The sequence below is a fragment of the Episyrphus balteatus genome, chromosome 2, assembly GCF_945859705.1.
Source record: "Episyrphus balteatus chromosome 2, idEpiBalt1.1, whole genome shotgun sequence".
NCBI classification, from domain to species: Eukaryota; Metazoa; Arthropoda; class Insecta; order Diptera; family Syrphidae; genus Episyrphus; species Episyrphus balteatus.
Genome location: NC_079135.1, coordinates 25,043,595 through 25,051,178, shown reverse-complemented (window position 1 = coordinate 25,051,178; position 7,584 = coordinate 25,043,595). Strand labels below are relative to the sequence as shown.

Sequence of the window (7,584 nt, the reverse complement as noted above, 5' to 3'; positions counted from 1 at the left end):
TCACATATCAAAGAAAACAAATCAATAGATTTTTCATAAATTCCTTAAAAAACTCAAAAACATCTAAAAAAAATTCTCAACTCTATAATATCTTCAATAAAATAAATATTTATTTTTCTTTTACTTAACATTTCAAATAAACCCAAAACTTAAACGAAAATTATGTTAAATTATCCACAAAAAATGAAACCTTTTTTTTTTCCAACTCAATTTGGGTAAAGTTATTTTGTCATCTTAGAACTCGCTCGATTAATTCAATTAGCCAAAAGTAAAAAAAAAAAGGCAAAACAAAGTTTTTTTTTTGTAGGGGTCCCTTGATAGAATTAAAGGGCTTACACCATCAGGTAGGTTTCCATCATCACAAAGAATCACTCAACCGAAATTATTTTTTAAAATATTTGAACTAATTTTTTTTTTATTCCTCAATTTTATTTAGGGTAGATTATGATTTGTTTGTCATTTAAAAGCAAACAAAATGATAATATTTACTGTCAGTCAGAAGTTCAACTTGAAAAACAGACGAGAACGAAGAACGATAAAAAATTACCCAGACAAAGGAAGACTTTACTCAAAACATCTAATTCCAATGAATTCAAAAACCATTTTTTCGAATAAGTCAAAAGGATCTAGGAATCCTACCTTAATCGATCAGAAACAATAGTTTCAAGCTTTTCTTTATGTGTTTTTGTCAAAATGCTGATTCGATTTTTTTCTTCAACAAAAAATATGAGAAAAAAATAAAAAAATAAAAATTCCACAGAACTTCCGACACAACAAACGCTTTTCCATCGATTACTGTCAATTCCATAAAGGCCGCCCCAATTGCGTTTGCCTCTCTTTTATTTTTCTTTGAACCCCATAACGAATGCTTTGACAAACAGGAAGTTCAACAACAAAATACAACAACAAAAACTTCTCTAACATCTTTTTCGTCTTAAATATTTTTTTTAACAGGCTCAAAGTCAAACCATAACCCGTCGGTCGCCGCAGGCAACGGATAGAGAGGTCCTTTTTTTGTGTTTGTTTTTTTTTTTTTTTTTTTTTGAAAATAGAATATAACTGTTGGATGTTTATTGTATAAGCCGCCCCCTATTTTCGATACCGACTCTTTTGTCAATTGATACGGAAATTTGAAAATCGTTTTGCTTTTCGAATTCACTGAACAAAAAAGCCATATAGAAGAGCCTACGCTATACAGCCGATGATAATATCAAAATTTGGAATATCCTTGAGTGCGTGTTTGTAGATGTAAAACAATCAGTTTAGCGGTTTACGACGCACCAGTTATGACAAGTAAGTACCCCCCCGCCTTTATTCCAAATATCTACATATTCCATATAATATTATGTTGCTTTTTCCACAGAAGACAATGGTTGCATGCAGATAAACGAGGAGGATATATAACAACATCCACACACACAAACATTATTATAGAGCTTTTAAATGGAAGCGGATATAAACCGAAACTCATAAATAAGTCCTTGGAATAAGGATGTACTTATGGCTTTATTATGGTAAAATTCAGATTCAATATTACGCATATATCCCTTGTGCTTTGGTGGGGTTGGGGGGACTAACAACGTCGACACGGCGGTAATATCATCAACAAGCTCCGTCACTAATCCGAGTAGACTACAAATCCTCGCTGTACCAAAACACAAACAAGCCCATCACTTTTCTCTCTATACGATACCGTGTTCGTCCGTCTTTCTTTTCACCCCACCAAAGCCCCCTTCTTTTCCACAGGGACTTTCGACTTATTTGTTGCTCCTGAGAAATAAAATAACAAAACAAAGTCCTTTAAATTTATGTTTAGAAAGAGTCCCTATATCCAGAAAAAGGAGATATGGAAGGAGGTTTATAAGGATGGACTCTATCCAACTGTAAAGAAAAATAAAAAAAAAACAGAAAAAAAAGGATACATTTTTGTTATTATTTTGACATGTTGTAATCCGATACACAACATCTCTGAGAAGAAAGGTCTTGGTGGAGCAACAAAGAGCGAGAGAGAGTCAGTTAAAAGGACCAAAACGGTAAACACATAACACACACATTCTACATGATGGTTGTCACTTTGTTTTGTTTTGTTTGTCGTTATAGTGTATAAGTCCTGTGTCCTAGTCCTAATGGTAGTCTTCGTTTTAAACGGCTATGGGTAGCGAATTATGTCATACTTATGTACTACTTGACTATGGACAGTGAGGTGAGAACATTTTGAAGGAATTTTTTGTTTTGTCAAAAATAACGAACAAAACCATTAGATTCTCGATTTTATCTAACAAATTGACTTTAAGGAGAAATACAATAAAATTCTGTACTACTGGGTAATAACGTTGCATACTATTAGGCGCATGCTAAAATTCTTGAAATTACAATTCTGTGCTGTTTCACTCATTTTCTTCGATTCACAGCGTGTTCTGACCAAAAAGCATAGCAAGTTAAAATTGGTTGACAATATAAAAACTTTTTTTCATGGATTCAAAAATGGGTTAAAAACTCAAAACCTGACTACTTCAAAATCACGCTCTAAATACACTTCGAAATCATAATTAGTAGGACGCTGAATATTTATTAATTTAACAATATTTTTTGACGGACGATTTATAAATTCATCAATTCCACATCGTTCGGGTTGGCGGAATTTTCCGTACATTATATATGCGGCTTTTACCGCACATCGGATGTGCGGAAATTTCTAGACATTGCGTTGGTATGCAGAATTAACCACTTTTCTGAAATACGGAATTTTCCGCTTGCGGGATTTTACTCACATCGCTCATGCAAAATTTGCTGCTTATCGTGTTCACGAATTTCCCGCATATCGGGTTTTGCGGTTTTGCAGATTTTTCCACACATTGATTATGCGGAGTTTACCTCACAACTGGTAAGCGGAATTTTCCACTAATCGGACGAACATTTTGTATGCGGAATTTTCCGCTTATCAGGTTTGCGAAATTTTCGGACTTCTGATATAAGGAACCTCTTGTTTATCAGATATGCGGAATATTGCACACACCTGGTTATCGGAATTTTCCGCTCATCGGGTATAAAGTCGGAACTGTTGAACCCGTCGTTCATGATTCGTCGATTTCTGATTAAATGAGTCCTGCGAGTAATGGATTTTTTTTTTTTATAAAGATGATGGAGTCAAAACTCACAACGACTACCATTTTAAAGCAAGTTTCATGAAGCCGCAAATGGAAATTTCAAAGTGATTTTATGTGTACCGATCGGCCAATAATAACGTCTTCATGTGTTGATTTTTGATTATATAGAGATAAGTTCCGAAGACTTAAGTCTTGAATTTTTATTTGGAGAATTTAGTCCCTTTTTGCTGGGTAATAAGTCACGAATCGAAATTGGTACTTATCATTTCACACCCTACTCAGACACAAGTTCTGTTTTTTTTTTTAGCCAAAAATTGGACATTCATCAGTCCCGAATGAAACAAAAACTATTTTTGAAGATAAAATTATGAAACCAATTTTTTCGAATTTAATTAAATACACCGAAAAAAGACCACCTAAAAACAAGCGGATTCCGTTTAAACTAACCGGATTTCTGCATGGTTTTTTTTGTCCAAGATGACTTTCGTCATAAATTAAGCGTACAAATTTTCTTAATATCTGGAACGCGTAAAAATAAAAGAAATCCATTTAATTTAAGCGGAAAATCATCTTATTTTTATGTAGAAACATTTTAATTTTAAATGGCTACCACTGGGAATCGATCCTACATTTTTTGGGTCACTTGGCAAGTGATTTACCAGGTTATCTAACGGAAATATGTATGATGAACTGCAACTAAAGCTAAAGTATGATGATAGTTTTAAAATTTTAATTTTTTGTCGTTTTTTTTAAGATGAATTTTCATAATAAAATTCAATGAAGTTCAACTTAAATTTAAAAGAATTTAAGCGAATTCCACTTATTTTAAGCGATTTTTCATTTTTATTTAATCAATTAACAGAAATTTTGTGCTTAAAAATGTTATCTAGCCCAGTCATTTTAGTCATTTTTAAGCCCAATCTGCGGAAAAATTCCTACTGGGCTGAATTTTGGTATACAGCTTAATGACGGCTTTGTTATGAAGATGTGAAAAATCGACATTGATATCGTGTCCGCGTTAAGAGTTATAGGGGTCAAAAGGTCACAAAAACTGGTTTTTCACGATTTTCAGCAAAACGGTAAGTCTTATCAAAAAATATTCAATGCAAGAATTGTAGACCAGATTATTATATATAAAAAGTGTCATGACACTTTTTTTCCTAAGACCCACCGTTTCTTAGGTATAACGATTCAAAAAGTTGAAGTTTAGTTGTAATCGTCATAATCCTATTCCTGAAAAAAAAACTCCTAACTGAAAAGTTCCTGAAATTTCATTATTTTTTTAGCTTGAATTTCGTTCCTCAACTGTTAAGAATATGGGGAAACCAAAAAAAAATGGAAATTTTCGCCATTTTTCCCATTGGGGCCCTTCTCCCGAAACCATTTCCCTGGGAATTTTTGTTTAGAATATGTCTGAAAATATACAGGGTGTGCAATAGAGAATGAACAACCCTAAAACGGCTTATAGCTACACTTATGATTGTTCTAAAAACAGATAGAAAAAAGTTCTACCGCAACCAGTTCATAAAATATGGACTTTTTTTCGTTCAGTGTATTTTAAATTTTATCATCTTATGTTTTCGTTCACTACAACCACGAATGAATGAATTTTATTTATTTCTTTTTTTTATAATTTTCTACAATAATTGGATGAGTACATAAACACTTTAAAAATTTCATAGCTATTGCACATTTTCGTAAAAAAAAATTTGAAATCTGTTTTTTGATGCAAAATGTAAAAAAAGTATTTTATGAAAAATTTTAAACACCTGTGGTATAAAATAAATCTATAGAAACCTAGTTGGCCATCTTTCTTAAAAATATTCTCCTTATACCAGAATATTTTTAAGAAAGTTGGTCACCTAGGTTTCTATAGATTTATTTTATACCACAGGTGTTTAAAATTTTTCATAAAATACTTTTTTTACATTTTGCATCAAAAAACAGATTTCAAATTTTTTTTTACGAAAATGTGCAATAGCTATGAAATTTTTAAAGTGTTTATGTACTCATCCAATTATTGTAGAAAATTATAAAAAAAAGAAATAAATAAAATTCATTCATTCGTGGTTGTAGTGAACGAAAACATAAGATGATAAAATTTAAAATACACTGAACGAAAAAAAGTCCATATTTTATGAACTGGTTGCGGTAGAACTTTTTTCTATCTGTTTTTAGAACAATCATAAGTGTAGCTATAAGCCGTTTTAGGGTTGTTCATTCTCTATTGCACACCCTGTATATTTTCAGACATATTCTAAACAAAAATTCCCAGGGAAATGGTTTCGGGAGAAGGGCCCCAATGGGAAAAATGGCGAAAATTTCCATTTTTTTTTGGTTTCCCCATATTCTTAACAGTTGAGGAACGAAATTCAAGCTAAAAAAATAATGAAATTTCAGGAACTTTTCAGTTAGGAGTTTTTTTTTCAGGAATAGGATTATGACGATTACAACTAAACTTCAACTTTTTGAATCATTATACCTAAGAAACGGTGGGTCTTAGGAAAAAAAGTGTCATGACACTTTTTATATATAATAATCTGGTCTACAATTCTTGCATTGAATATTTTTTGATAAGACTTACCGTTTTGCTGAAAATCGTGAAAAACCAGTTTTTGTGACCTTTTGACCCCTATAACTCTTAACGCGGACACGATATCAATGTCGATTTTTCACATCTTCATAACAAAGCCGTCATTAAGCTGTATACCAAAATTCAGCCCAGTAGGAATTTTTCCGCAGATAAAACCTAAAATTACTGGACTAATCCTATAAAGTGGAACATAAGTTCTGAAATGAAAATTCAGGAATAATGTCTCTGCACCTATCTAAATAAATCAAGTGGTGTAATTTGGATAAGGAAAATAAGGAAAAAATAAAAAAAGTCTACATGGCCCTCTGTTTGATTTTTGTGTTAATATAATTTCCTGTGTATTTCTGTACCCAATTAAACAGCTACCGTATTTCAGTTTTTTGAATTTGTCCTAATTTTTTGCACATTACAGTTTATATTTAAAAAATAAAAGACTCCGTGGGTGATACAAACAAATAAAATATCACCAGCCATTGCGACGTCGTCTCTGGCTAATGGGATGGATTCCTTTTTCTAACGCTTGGTTACAGTTAGAAAAAGCTGTTGATGTTGTTCTAACTCTCGTGCCGATACACCAAAAAAGTTGTTACACCACAATTTTATACGGTAGCCTCCGAATTTCCCGAAAGGATAATTCAAAATTGTTAATTTTTTCTATTATTTTTTTTATATACATTCCTTGATTATAAGGGTAACAGGCGAAGGACGATGGGAAATGTTAAAACAGGAACTAAACAAAATTTGAAGAGGTACCAGTAGCACAGTGTTTGTATAGTAAAAAGGCTTTTTTTTTCTTTAGATTGTAATTACAGTTAACGAGCAATGACACAATAATGAGAAAATACACTGAGCAAGCTATAAAACTATAAGTACCTATAGGCTATCATCTACACACGTATATCGATTGAAAAAATGGTTCGTCCTTTTTTTCGTCCTGATACCGTGTGATATTTTTATTGTTTTTCTATATTAACGCACAAAAAAAAAAAACAACTTTCTGTGTGCGTGTATCAGTCAGTCAGAATGGGTCTATGTTGTTTTTAATAATAGTTTGGAAAAGTATTGATTTCTGACACAGAGCAGAGCACAGAGGCAGGCACACACAAGACACGAATGGTGTTTACCTCATTGTTATTATTATTTTTTTTTTTTTCTATATAAAAATACATGAAAAGTATATAGTAGTTTTATTTTTTGAAGTTAAGTGACTTTTTTTTTTCTTTTTTTTCGGGAGGAACCGCCTTCGCTTAGAGCTATTCGATACACTTTTATATCGAGTTAAAGTGGTTGTCGTCCTGCTGCTGCTGGCTTAGGGCGGTCTAAGAAATTTTTTGGAAACTGATACTTTCTTTCTAATGTTTGCATGGAAAATGTTTACTTGAATATTAAGTAAACTAGAATTATCTATATGTCAAGTGGTATAGAGAATAGAGATAGAGAGGTTTAAATGGTATCGAAATGTGATGTTGTTTTGTGGTTAAGGTTGAGAATGAGTTAATGGTTGATTTAATGTGTGAAGATGCTTTTAACGAACTTAAGGAATTCGATTTTAGTTCACTCTTGGGATACCTACTCTTTGTGTAGTGGGAGATAAAACACATTTATTGAACTCTATATATCTCTTCCGCACTAAATATAAGAAGGATCTTTGGAAGAATTCACAACTGTTGCGATTTTTAGTGTTTTTTCTTTTAAGATATTGGATTTCACTATATAAGGATTTCCGCTAATGATGTGTGTTGGGATAGAATTTCTGAGCCTTGGTTTGTTGATTCCTGTTTCTCGTTATTTTGTTTGACCTAAATTACTGAAAGTCTTAGATATTATTTTGGAACCCTAAGCTTGATTTCAAATTTAAATAGCTATGCCAAAAATAAGTGGTGG

General features: G+C 32.1%; 1 long non-coding RNA gene across 1 annotated transcript; it reads left to right on the top strand.

The window, feature by feature from the left end:
- The first annotated feature begins 1,094 nt into the window (after window positions 1-1,094).
- LOC129908729 (uncharacterized) lies at window positions 1,095-1,889 on the top strand. The gene is made up of 3 exons (XR_008771320.1): window positions 1,095-1,293; window positions 1,364-1,514; window positions 1,817-1,889. It is a non-coding gene; the product is annotated as an uncharacterized LOC129908729 (long non-coding RNA).
- Window positions 1,890-7,584: the final 5,695 nt, after the last annotated feature.